The sequence below is a fragment of the Lepisosteus oculatus genome, chromosome 3 (genome assembly GCF_040954835.1).
Source record: "Lepisosteus oculatus isolate fLepOcu1 chromosome 3, fLepOcu1.hap2, whole genome shotgun sequence".
Taxonomy (NCBI): Eukaryota; Metazoa; Chordata; class Actinopteri; order Semionotiformes; family Lepisosteidae; genus Lepisosteus; species Lepisosteus oculatus.
The window spans coordinates 8968254-8981783 of NC_090698.1; the positions used below are offsets into that span (position 1 = coordinate 8968254).

Below are 13530 nucleotides of genomic sequence, written 5' to 3' on the forward strand. Positions count from 1 at the left end.
TGAAGGAGTAGCTGGGGGTGGAGGTCTGGTCAGGGACCAAGGTGGCCACGCAGCTGTCCACAAAGAGCCGCAGAGGCTGGTGGTTGGCCTGGGTGACGGAGGCTTCGATGTTCAGGACGTCCCCCAGGTAGAACACATTGGAGGACCTCTGGGAGCTCCAGTCATCTGGATGAGAAGGGAACCCCAATCTCAAGCACAGATCCCATTGATCCAACTGCACTGGCTGTACAGTCACACCGTGCTTCATCTCAGGGGAGACCTACCACTCATGAGGCTCAGGGAGAAGTCCAGCAGATCCTCAGCAGACTTGGTGGAGGTGTAGGGGACCCAGGTGGGCTTCAGGGCATTGCTGCTCACATTGTGGAGCCTAGCAGACAGGAGGCAGGCGTCAGCAGGGAGTCAAGCTCCAGGCAGGCAGCCCTGCTGCTCCTCCAGGACTCACCTCATGTAGTGACACTCGATACCCACAACAGCGCCATTCGTTCTCACTATGGGGGTGTTGGCCAGCGGCTTCGGGGTGTAGTTGAGAGAGAAGCTGTACACCAGTTGCTCGTCCACGGTCTAGACAGATCACAGATCCAGTCACCCAACTGCCGAGAACCCGAAGCTGCCCAACGGCAGAACCACTTACACTCAGCACACTGCGACACGCCTGCAGCTCAGCCTCGAAGATCAGGAGCTGCGCCGCGGTGTCCTGCCGGGTGACCGCACAGTCTCCCAGGCTGAGATCCGAAGCGTTGATCAGCTGCCCGGTGCCGAACAGGTCTGTCTTGACCTGCACCACGATCGTACTCTCCCCGCACTGCGCCGACACAGCCCGGATAACCTGCTGCTTCTGCTGCCGTGGCAGCAGAGGCGAGTCCAGAAAGGCGACCCCCTTGCGCCTGATGCCGGATTGGACGTTAGCGCGGGCGCGCCATTGCGCAGCATCACACAGAACTGCGAGGAACAGCAAGGTCAACAGCCGAAAGGCAAGACCACTAGAAAAGCACATCTTGAAATGAAAACAACTCGCAAAACCACGATGCCTGCTGTTTGCGAGCTCCTTCTTTTTAAAGCCACCGAGACTTTCGCACGTGATGACGTTCAGGTTCGCGGAGTGAAGATTTTCACGAGGACCCGAACTCTGTCAGCTCACACGCAGGAGGACAGGATATTGAATAGACGGCTCATTGTTTACAGTGAATACTTACGGTTAAACACCGGGGTAAAGTTAGCTTGAAGTTCGAAAACGATTTTGGCACCCCTTCAGCGTTTTCACGACACAAGCTATTGGCTTGTGAACAGCATTCCCCTATCCCAGTGCATAGTGCCACATTAAATAGAAGCACGAGAAAAAGAGATTCAGAACGCAAAGCTGTGTCGGTCTTCTGTGTAAACAATCGGTTTGAAAATCATGGGAGCTGTTTTTAATAAGCTGCTGGGTAAAGAATATTTGAATCTTTCTGCTGTCAGTATTGTGAATATAGTTGACCCTTACCTGAATGAAAACAGGACATACAGAAAGGGTTTCAGAAATCAAGCAAAACTTTATTCCCGTGCTTACAGTCTGGGTAATTGGAGACTGCGCTGTTCTGCTTCCTATGGTGATATACGGGCTTTTCGCACGAAGCCGTATTGAGCAGTATTTCTCGCGTTGTGGACGTGTGTTCCAGTTAGTGCGTAATTACGCATCGATGAAAAACCGGAGGTTTCAAAAAAGATCATTAGCTCACTGATAGTTTGATGTAGAGGCTGTGGACATTTCCACAAGTCGTGGTCTTTAAAATGCATTTGGTTTGAAGGCGTTCTGTGCTTCCATTGCGAAGATATGGACAAAAGAATATTCGTGCGTGGTCCACAAAAGTGCTAAAAACGACAATATGAAGGCTGTTAAAACATTCACAATGTACTTGATACACAAAGCAAGTGTTTTCGTAACCCTAGGAGGTTTCGTGAAAGCGCTACAGGCGTGCCAAAATCGTTTTCGAACTTCCGGCTAACTTTCCCCCGGTCAGTTACACTAGGACACTGGCTGTATTTTGCGGTACGTACGTCTAATATTTCCTGTTAGAGCTTTTGCCTGCTGGCCACCAGATGTTGAGAATGATCTGATCAGAGGTGAACTAGTGAGAAAAGATAAGACCTGGTCCGAAAACGTCTCACTTTACATACAGTACATCATAAGATCTCATTATTGCACAAATGATTTCAATGAATTTGCCGACAATGAGATATTTCGTGGCTTTAATGTGTCCCTCTAGTGAGAAGACAAACTCGTAGTGATACAGTATTTCCTTCTCCAGATCTGTGTGCAGTGACGACACGTGTTTTGTCCCCCAGCTGAAATGTTGGTTGTGGGGACTACTGGAGTCCGTCTTCTACAGTGGAAGACACGAATGGCTTTCCATTAAGTCTCCACGATAGCGCACACACACTATCATTTGAAATCGATTTAGAGAGCTGGACTGATCTGAAGAGTGTCTATTGGGTTGGACTCCTGCCTAGTGTACATTCAGGGGGAGTTTGCATGTGCAGTTATGCTAGGAACTGGCTCATCTCCACCACTTTTATTGGAGGCGGGCTGTAGAGAACTGGGTGAAAGTCACACTCATCTTGTTCATGCACAGCACTAGTCCCCCAGTTAAATCATGGTTTAATTTTTCCTTTGACAGGTAGCTGAAGGAAAAACTAATTGTAATCAAACTAGAAATGTTTGGCTGCCTGGGTCCTGGTGTGTTGTTCTAAAGAACTAGAACAGGAGGGCATTGGCTGAACTCACTCAGAAGGGAGAGGGAGCAAGTTTGTCAACTTGCGCCCGAGGGCTGGAGAGATGAAAGAGGAATTGGTTATGAGCCCTCTAGGTATTTTTCCCCCCCAAAGTGCAGTCAATTAGAATCCAGGCCAGTCGAAGGAATATCATTAAGACCACAGACTCCAAGAAAAAGCAGTGGCCAAGAACTAGTGCAAGTACTTGTCTATGAAAGATGGAAAAACACAGCCATTGAAGAGGCTTACAGGGACATCTTCACATAGACACCGAACTACAGCACTTAATGCTGACAGAAGAGGGAAGCATACAAAACAGTACACAAGGGAGTTCAGAACAAGGCCTTTATTCATACTCCAGATTAGGCTTGGTATTCTGGATGTGAGGTCTAGATCTCCACACAGCCACCAACACCAGAGAACAGACCACAAGCACAGTGGAGGCAGCTACTACCACCAGCCCATAGCTCAGGAACCGGGGTGCTGTGGAGAGAAGAGCTTTAGTGAGGGGTCAGACACAGGGAACAGGATCAGACACTCAGCCTCCATCCCCCTCCCTCACCTTCAGGATGGGAATCCAGCTGACCCAGAGCTGGAAGCTCAGATCCAACCAGGATCACTTCCCCACTGGACACCAGCACAGTTTCTCTGGAGGAGTCCTCTGCCACTCGAGCAACAGCTCTTCCTGCAAGAGGACAGGACAACAGCATCAGGAAAGGACACACACAGCTGACTGGCACACAACCGCCCTGTCCCCAGAGAACTCACTCCTCCTGCCACAGGTGGGCACACAGCGGTCAGTAGCAGTCGGCTGGCACACTGCTGCACTACAGTGGATGAACACCTGGAGAGAGCACAGCAAGGGTCACTGCACAGCCCAGGACCAGCCACCACCTCCTTCCCCACAAGCTGCTCCCTACCTTCTCCATCAGAGGCACCTGAGAGGCAGGATCCACAAAAGTGAACATCTGAATCATGAAGCGCTGGTAGTGCGTTGGGTACGGCAGCCCTGAGGAGCCACCCACAGGGATCAAGGTGGTCTGGTAGTTGTCACCTCCGTAGGGACACCTGCAAGGACAGCAACAGGGAGGGTGAGCCCTGCCACAAGGGGACACTACTGAGACAAGCCAGTCGGAGCCACAGGGGTCAGATTACCCAGCAACCAGAAGGCTCCAGCTGGGCTGGCTGAGAGGACTGGGAGTGGAAGTGGCCCAGCAGTCCCCCAGGGTCAGGACAATGTTGGGGTCAGTCCTGCTCAAGATGTGGACCTCCACATACACAGGATCCCGCAGCACCTTGGTCACAGGGTAGTCCAGGTCACTGTAGTAGGAGTCATACAGCTCTCCTGAGGACAAGAGCAGCAGCGGGGTTCAGCAGAAGCCCCACACACTCGGCTCACACAGCCCAAGGCCTGACAGCTACCTCTTGCAATCCTGAGCTCCACACGGAGAGGTCCTGGAGACACTGCCGGAAGGGGTGGGGAGACCGTGTAGACCACAGCCCGCACTGGAACAAGGTCATCGTCTGCATACCTGCACTGGAAGAACAGCCTGGAGAGAGAGAAGCAGGCAGTCATGGGATCCAGCAAGACCAGAGCACTCTGGGAAGCAGCAGCTGCTCACTCACTTGTAGAAACTGTCCCTTGTGATGGAGCCAGCAGGTCCCCCAATCACAGCAAATGTTGAGGACATCATGTTCTCATACACCACAGCACCACCTTCAATCTGGAGGAAGGACACATGAACAAGGTCAGGAATCAGCACAGGAACAACATCCTCAGCTGAAGGATCAAGCCCCTCACCTTCATGCTGGTGCCACAGGCACTGACTGGGAACTGGAACATGGCAAAGCCAGCAGTGGTGCCAACAGGGCCACAGGGGGCACTCCTGCCCCCCTGCAGGCTGACTGAATCCAGGCTCAGCTGAGGGCTGGTGGCATTCCTGGACACGACCACCACAAACTGGCCATCCCTGGTGCACTGGACAGTCACTGGAGGAAAGCAAGAGCTGGTAAACCAAGCCTGTTAAGCTCATCATAGAAGGCGCTCAAGAGCCAAAAACCCACCTTCATTCCCATAGTAACAGCGATTTTGGCCGGACGGATCAAAGCAGCAATTATTAGCTTCACAGTCACTTTTACTGATAGTCAAGTTACCACATGCCATCTTGTCACTGTCATTAACCAGGCACTTCTGCACCTGAGCTAAAGAACAATCCAACGATAGCAAAAACAACACAATGTACAACCCCATCCTCCCTCTGCTCATGGACTTCTCCATCGTGAAACTCGCCGAGGAACTGCAGACAAGCGGCGCTCAGCTCCTGAAATACGCGCTGCGCCCTGATTGGCTGAGGGCGGCGATTGGAGGGCTGTAGCGCGCGCACGAGGACTTCGGACACTCAGAGCGTCACCCGAGTCAGCTGATTAATCACGGAGCGTCCTGTTCGACTGGAACGAGCTATCGCGAGGGTTAGACTAATATCTCAACACGATGTGTTTGACCCCTTATTGAGTAATGAGCTGCATCTGTCCCATCAGCCGATTCAGAGAAGAACTGACGGTACAGAGGAGCGGTATAAACAGAGATGTGCAGTTTGGGATATTTTAGGTTGGTTCACTTTCTGGTTATATGCCCCCAAAAATCCGGTTTTCAGTTTTTAACTGAGAGAAATACCAATGCTGTCAACATGTTTTCGTACACCATAACATGCTGCAAGAAAAGCATTTATTTGTACATTGTGAATTGCTGGGTATAATAACACTGACCCACAGGTACTACACACTGGCTTCATCGTTGGCAGTGATATTCATGTGCAGATGTAAATAACAAAAGGGGCATACAGCTGCTCTTACAGTCATCCAAACGAGGAGTCTCTTGCATCGTCTTGGAAAAACAAGCACGCAGAGGCAGATGCATTACACTCCAAAAACATTTTGCTGGCACGTTCAAATGAGCGAGTTACGGAGATTGTGACCGAGACAGACGAGCTGTTCTGTACAATTGCCTTTTTCTGCCTAGTGTCATTCGTGTTCTACAGTTTTTCCCTAAACACTGAAACCAGCGAAGTTTTGCAATTTCCCCCTAAAAGAGCAGAAGTCTAGCTGATAAATATGTGCCGTTAATACACTACGTTAGCGTTCACGTTTGATCAATTACAATATTTTTGCTAACACAAATATAAGCGAATGCTCTACTCAAAAACTAGTGTGGTGGACAGCAGCTTCAAATGATCAATTTCAAGTGAACGGAGCACATTTTGGTTTGAGCGATTCCGTCCACATGGAGCATCACATGTCTAGTTTGCGATTAATGTCTGTATTCACTTTTATGAGGCGCTTTAGAATAGCAGTACTTTCAGATTGTTTTAAACACAGTATTGCTAATCGGCCTTTGCCGTAAAGCCGGCGATACGGCCCTTTTGGACCGTTATGTTGAGCAAGAAAAACCAGACATTTGGCGCGTTAAACAAACACGTCGAAGAAAAGACCAAACTTCATTAAAGGGCACCGTTAATTACGGCAATAGGGAAAAGGCCATGGTGTGGTGGACTAATAATTCACGTGTTTAGATACTGTAATCTTTTCAAAGCCTAGAAACCTGGTCATCTTTAAAATGGGATTTGTGTCTAACTGACGTACAGCGCAAGTACGACACGTTTGATTTAGGATGCTGGGTACATATGCTGAAGCCTTTTACGTCGAGTTCACATACTGCTTTCCCAACGAAGTATTTGTAACAACCACTAACCAGCCCAGACCAGCTCCGAAGAGGTCTAATCAGTCCCAGCAGGTGGGGGATAATTACAAACGCCGCCGCACGTGTTAATTCTCTTCAGACGTCTTACCGTGCGGCAGGCTGCATTATTTAAGCCGCTCTTACTCGCATATCAATGCTCGGTATTGAGTTCCCTACTTGTGGCTCTACCTAGCGTTTCTTGCACTTTGCCTTCTGGATTCTCTGACCTCATCGTTTTGCCTTCGGACTACGTTTCTTGCCTTGCCCCGTGGATTGTTTACTACCTGTGATTATATTTTGGTATCGACCCTGTTGCTCTTGTCCCGACCACGTATCTGTCTCTCGTTTTGGATTGTTCGCCACCAGTGCTGTTTACTGATCTTGACCTACCTTTCGCCTCCGGATTACGACCCAGCTCCTGGATAGCTCTGTCCACCTACTCACCGCCCCAGGAATCCTGCATCTGCATTGGATCCTTTCATCACAACCCAGCCATCGTTACAGAATACCGAGCCTACAATATGGATCCCGCGGATGCGCAAGCTCTTCGTTCTCTCCTCCACCAGCACTCCCAAGCTCTAACTCAGTTACAGCAGTCGGTTCAACTGCTTACCAATCACGTTGCCTGGCTTTCGTCCCCCCCAGCGCCCCCGGCACCTTCAACAGCTCCTCCTGCAGTTTCTTCCGCACAAGCCGCGGCCCCGCCCACCCCTCCCTCAACCTTACCGTTTGTTCTTCCTGAAAAATATGACGGTAATCCTTCTGGTTGCAGAGGCTTCATTACTCAATGTTACCTCTCTTTTCATCTGCATCCGGAGCGTTTTCCTACGTCGCAAGAACAGATTGGTTTTGCGATCTCCCTGTTGACAGGCAAGGCTTTAGATTGGGCTTCCGTTTTTTTTACCAGAGCTGACCCGCAACCCATGGATTTCAACGGCTTTGCGGAACGTCTTCAGGCACGTTTTTCGCAAAACAATCTGGACTTGGTTCACCTTCGGCTCTCGGCGATTCAACAGGGTGATAGACCTCTACAGGACTATGTGGAAGAATTTCAGTCTCTTGCCACAGAATCCGCCTGGAACCCAGAGGCGCTGGTTTGCCTTTTTTGTAAGGGTTTGTCAGAGGAGTTAAAGGATCACTTGGTGTTCATGCCAATTAACTCTCATTCCCTGGAAGCAGCAATCTCCCAGGTCCTGGAATTGGACACCCGCATCAAAATCCGGAAAGCAGACAGACTCACTGGAAGCAGATATGGTCCTCCTGAGGCATCGCTTCCTGCTTTGCCAGCTCTGCCACATGCTCCTCTTTCCCTTCAAGAAAAGGAAAGGCGCCGCCGGGAGGGACGATGTTTATACTGTGCCTCCCTTAACCATCGGCTTGCTGCTTGTCCTTCAAGACCTTCGTCTGCACCTCGTGCTCTACCGCAGCCTTCAGCTAAGGTCAGCAGTGCTGTTTTTTCCTCTGCCTCTTCGGGCACGCTGTTTCCGGCGGAATTGTCATGGTCTGATATTCATCTTCCCCTGTCGATTTTTGTTGATTCAGGTGCAGAAGGATCATTCATAGACGCTTCCTTCGTCCACAGATGGAATATCCCCGTGGTCTCTGTATCACCCCCCGTCAGCATCCTAGCCCTGGATGGTTCTCCACTCACCCCTGCTCAGGTTTCTCTACAAACCATCCCACTCTCTCTCAGGGTGGGGGCCACTCATACAGAAGAAATCTCATTTCTTCTCCTGGACTCGCCTGCATATCCGCTAATCCTGGGCCTTCCCTGGCTCAGGAAGCACGACCCCCACATCTCCTGGGCCAAGAATGAGATCATTGCCTGGAGTCATTCTTGCCATGCTAATTGTTGTCGTCTCCCTGTTAAGGTCTCTGCCGCTATTCTCCCTGTGGATGCTCTACCTTCCATTCCACCTCAATATATTCACCTGAAACAGGCATTTGACAAACAACGGGCTCTCTTGCTTCCCCCTCATCGAACTTATGACTGTGCCATCGATCTATTGCCAGGATCACTCCCCCCCAAGGGTCGCATTTACCCTTTAACCCAAAAGGAGAATCAGGCCTTACAGGACTACATTAAGGAAGCCCTGGACTCTGGTTTTATTCGCCCCTCCTCTTCTCCTGCCTGTGCTGGTTTCTTTTTTATCGAAAAGAAGGATGGCTCATTGCGCCCATGCATTGACTACAGGGGGCTGAACTCGATCACAATTAAACATCGCTACCCTCTGCCTCTAATTCCAGCGGCTTTGGAGTCCTTACGTGGAGCCACCATCTTTTCTAAACTGGATTTACGTGGGGCTTATAATCTTATCAGGATTCGGGAGGGGGACGAATGGAAGACGGCTTTTATGACTACGCATGGGCACTATGAATACCAAGTCATGCCCTTTGGCCTTGTCAATGCTCCAGCTGTCTTCCAGTCTTTTATGAATGATATTTTTAGGGATATTATTGGTAGCTTTGTCCTGGTATATCTTGATGACATTTTGATTTTTTCTACCGACCCTCAGGATCATGTCCGCCATGTACAGGAGGTCTTGTCAAGATTGATTGACAATAGGCTCTATGCTAAGTTGGAAAAGTGTGTGTTCCATGTTTCCAAGATCCATTTCCTCGGTTACAGTATCTCTCCTCTGGGTGTGGCAATGGACTCATCGAAGGTAGCAGCTATTAACGACTGGCCAGTCCCGCGCAATCTAAAGCAGATACAGCGTTTTCTGGGTTTTGCTAACTTTTACAGGCGGTTCATAAGGAATTTTAGTTCAGTTGTTGCACCCATCTCTGCTCTAACTCGCAATCGACCTGGCCGAGGCAAGTGGAACACAGAGGCGGATAAGGCATTCCTACGCTTAAAGCACCTTTTCAGCAACGCTCCTCTTCTCCGTCACCCAGATCCCTCCCGGCCCTTTGTAGTGGAAGTGGATGCCTCTGCCTATGGGGTTGGGGCAGTCCTCTCCCAGCGTCAGGATGAAGGACAAGTTCTACATCCATGTGCCTTCTTCTCCAAGAAGCTCTCCCCTGCCGAAGTGAATTATGATGTGGGTAATCGCGAGCTCCTTGCAATCAAGCTGGCCCTTGAGGAATGGAGGCACTGGCTGGAGGGGGCTCAGCATCCTTTTGTTATTATCACGGACCACAAGAACTTGGCCTACATTCAATCGGCTAAACGCCTCAATTCTCGTCAAGCTCGCTGGTCTCTGTTCTTCTCGCGCTTCAACTTCATGATCACCTATACCCCTGGATCTAAGAATGGTAGGGCGGATGCTCTTTCCAGGCTTCACGACCCCCCGGATTTGGATTATGCACCTGAACCGATAATTTCAACTGACCGTGTCGTGGCAGCAGTTCGTTGCTCGATTGAGGATCAAGTCAAGCGGGCCATGGACAAGACTACCATCCCCCTCCATTGCCCCGTGGACAAACTATTTGTGGTGGATAATTTACGTTCGGCGGTTTTACAGTGGAGCCATGATTCACGGTTCGCAGGCCACCCTGGGGTCAAACGTACGTTGGATCTCCTGAGTAAGGACTTCTGGTGGCCTACCATGAGGGCGGATGTAGCAGAATATATTCGAGCATGTCCTACCTGTGCCAGAACCAAGACCCCGCGTGCCAGAAAGATGGGTCTCTTGCACCCCCTCCCGGTCCCCTACCGCCCTTGGTCTCACATAGGGGTGGATTTCATCACGGATCTCCCCAACAGTCAAGGTAATACGGTTGTCATGGTGGTCTCGGATCGATTTTCCAAATCAGCCCACTTTGTTCCGCTTTCAGCCTTACCCACGGCCCAGGAGATGGCAATGTTGTTTGTCCAGCACATATTTCGTCTTCATGGTTTGCCCAGGGATGTGGTCTCAGACAGAGGTCCCCAGTTTATCTCGGCCTTTTGGAAAGCTTTTTGTCAAGCCCTGGGTACTCATGTGTCCTTAACGTCGGGATATCACCCTGAAGCCAACGGGCAGGTGGAGAGAACTAATCAGACGCTCCTGGCTTTCCTTAGAGCCTTCACTTCATCTTCCCAAGATGATTGGTCATCTTTACTTCCTTGGGCAGAGTACGCTCATAACTCCCTTACATCCTCCTCCACAGGCATCTCCCCCTTCCTTTGCTCCTTAGGCTACCAACCTTCCCTCATCTCAGACGCCCCTCTGGTTACGACAATTCCTTCTTTGAGACAATACATCTCGAAGTTAAGAAGGATCTGGAAGGTGGCTAGGACATCTCTCCTCAAGTCAACTCAGCGCCAGGCCGCTTTTGCCAACAGACGTCGGAGACCTGCCCCTAGGTTCAGGAAGGGTCAGTTCGTCTGGCTGGCCACAAAGAATTTACCATTGCGCCTATCCTCCAAGAAGCTAGGTCCCAAGTATATAGGCCCTTTCCGGATCCTCTCTCGAATTACACCGGTCACCTACCGACTAGCGCTCCCCCCCACTTTCAGAATCCATTCTGCCTTCCACGTCTCTCTTCTAAAACCATTTCACCGTTCACCCCTGGTGGCCCCTCCTGCTCGTCCTCCACCTCCTCGTACTGTTCAGGGGCGTCCGGCGTATATTGTTAATAAGATCCTGGACTCGAGATGGCACCGTAATACTTTGCAGTATCTTGTGGATTGGGAAGGGTATGGACCAGAGGACAGATCTTGGGTTCCAGAAAGGGATATTCTCGATCCAGCGCTCATCACTGACTTTCATCGCAATTTTCCCCAGCGACCATCTCGGGCGTCGGGAGCCGCCCGTGAAGGGGGGGGTACTGTAACAACCACTAACCAGCCCAGACCAGCTCCGAAGAGGTCTAATCAGTCCCAGCAGGTGGGGGATAATTACAAACGCCGCCGCACGTGTTAATTCTCTTCAGACGTCTTACCGTGCGGCAGGCTGCATTATTTAAGCCGCTCTTACTCGCATATCAATGCTCGGTATTGAGTTCCCTACTTGTGGCTCTACCTAGCGTTTCTTGCACTTTGCCTTCTGGATTCTCTGACCTCATCGTTTTGCCTTCGGACTACGTTTCTTGCCTTGCCCCGTGGATTGTTTACTACCTGTGATTATATTTTGGTATCGACCCTGTTGCTCTTGTCCCGACCACGTATCTGTCTCTCGTTTTGGATTGTTCGCCACCAGTGCTGTTTACTGATCTTGACCTACCTTTCGCCTCCGGATTACGACCCAGCTCCTGGATAGCTCTGTCCACCTACTCACCGCCCCAGGAATCCTGCATCTGCATTGGATCCTTTCATCACAACCCAGCCATCGTTACAGTATTGGCGGTGCCCGTTTCTCCTCTTCGCGGAATAGGGGACCTTGGGAGATGCGAGAGTTGAGCAATTCATCCATTGCCTTAAAGGCATGGAGGGGCTCTCGTTCTGGCAGCCGACATCAAAGAACTCCTGCCTGTGGCGCCGTTTTCAAACCTGTACGATCCGATACGTCACAGCTCAGGCTGCTCCCGTTTCCTGAAGAGAGCCCTGCTTTTCCCGGGAAGAACGCAGACGCTGGACTCGGTCACTCCCAGTGTATTTTTACTATTGATTTCAGTTGCTATGCTACAGTCTGGGAGAAGCAATACCGAACTGACACTTTCTACTCAACTGCTTGCTTGAGCAGCTGAGCACCCTCCGTGTGCAGAAGCAGGCATCCTAGACAGTACTGCATTCACACCCAACCCACACAACTCCCCTTAGGAAAGAAGCAGCTCCGTACAAGAGACACTTTGCAAGCCAGTTTATTCCTCATTCACAGCAAGTCAGTTCATGGGTTTGTGTTGCTTTCTCCTGTGCAGGACTGTCCCCAGCAGAGCAGCACAGACCAGCCCCACAGCAGTCACCACACCAGCCAGGATCACAGCCTCCACAGGCAGGCCTGGAAAGAAAGCACAGAGGAGCCTCAGCAAGTGGGCACTGCTACAGAGAGGGGCCAGCTGACACGACAGCACCTCCTGCCAGTACCTGTGGCTTTGTCCTCCTCTGCTCTTAGCTGGGAGCTCCGGCCTTCTGCCTCCACTGGCCTCTCAGCAACCTGCTCTTGCAGCACAAACACGGGACCCACAGTGGCATCAGCTTCCCACTCAGGAGCTGCAACAAGAGCAGGACAACTTGACCCCCACTACCCTGAGGAGATCCATGCCATGAGTGGCAGAGGAAGGGTGCCTTACCCCCTGTAGAAGCCAGGTCCCTCCTGCTCCTGCCACCCCAATACCTGGATCGTACACTTGGCACACAGCTGGAGTCACAGCAGCTGCAGACCTGGTCACTCCCATCCACTGATCTCCACCTACAGCAGGGACACAGGGTCAGAGCAGCTCCCTCACCTGAGCACCAGCTGGACACAGCAGCCCCCTGCCTCCTCACTGACCTGCTGCCCTCAGTGTAGCAGTCCTTGTTCAGGGAGTCCACACTCTGGGAAGCAGGAGTCACCTTCAGGTGGCAGGTGATGTAGATCTGCCAAGAGCACGAGTGGATCAAGCTACACCCAGGCCTCCATCTTGGGCTTGTAATGGACATGCTTCTGCTTTCATGGGTATCAGGATCAAGTACTCACTGAGCTCCTGGCATCCTGATAGAACCTGAAGGCATCCAGCTTCATCTGCAGCTTGGTGTCCTGGGTTCTTGGCATGAACTGCGAGCTGGAGCCTGTGGATTTGGCATCAGTCAGGCACCTGAAAGGAGAGAAGGCAGTGTAGAACTGGAGAGACGGCAGGCAGTGTTCACTAGCTCAAGCCACCCGAGGGCACACCCACCCTTTGTTCTCAATGAAGGAGTAGCTGGGGGTGGAGGTCTGGTCAGGGACCAAGGTGGCCACGCAGCTGTCCACAAAGAGCCGCAGAGGCTGGTGGTTGGCCTGGGTGACGGAGGCTTCGATGTTCAGGACGTCCCCCAGGTAGAACACATTGGAGGACCTCTGGGAGCTCCAGTCATCTGGATGAGAAGGGAACCCCAATCTCAAGCACAGATCCCATTGATCCAACTGCACTGGCTGTACAGTCACACCGTGCTTCATCTCAGGGGAGACCTACCACTCATGAGGCTCAGGGAGAAGTCCAGC

The 13530-nt window shown here is 51.2% G+C and overlaps 1 pseudogene; it reads right to left on the reverse strand.

The window, feature by feature from the left end:
• Nucleotides 1–3094: 3094 nt before the first annotated feature.
• Nucleotides 3095–5062, reverse strand: LOC138237797 (zona pellucida sperm-binding protein 4-like; annotated as a pseudogene).
• Nucleotides 5063–13530: the final 8468 nt, after the last annotated feature.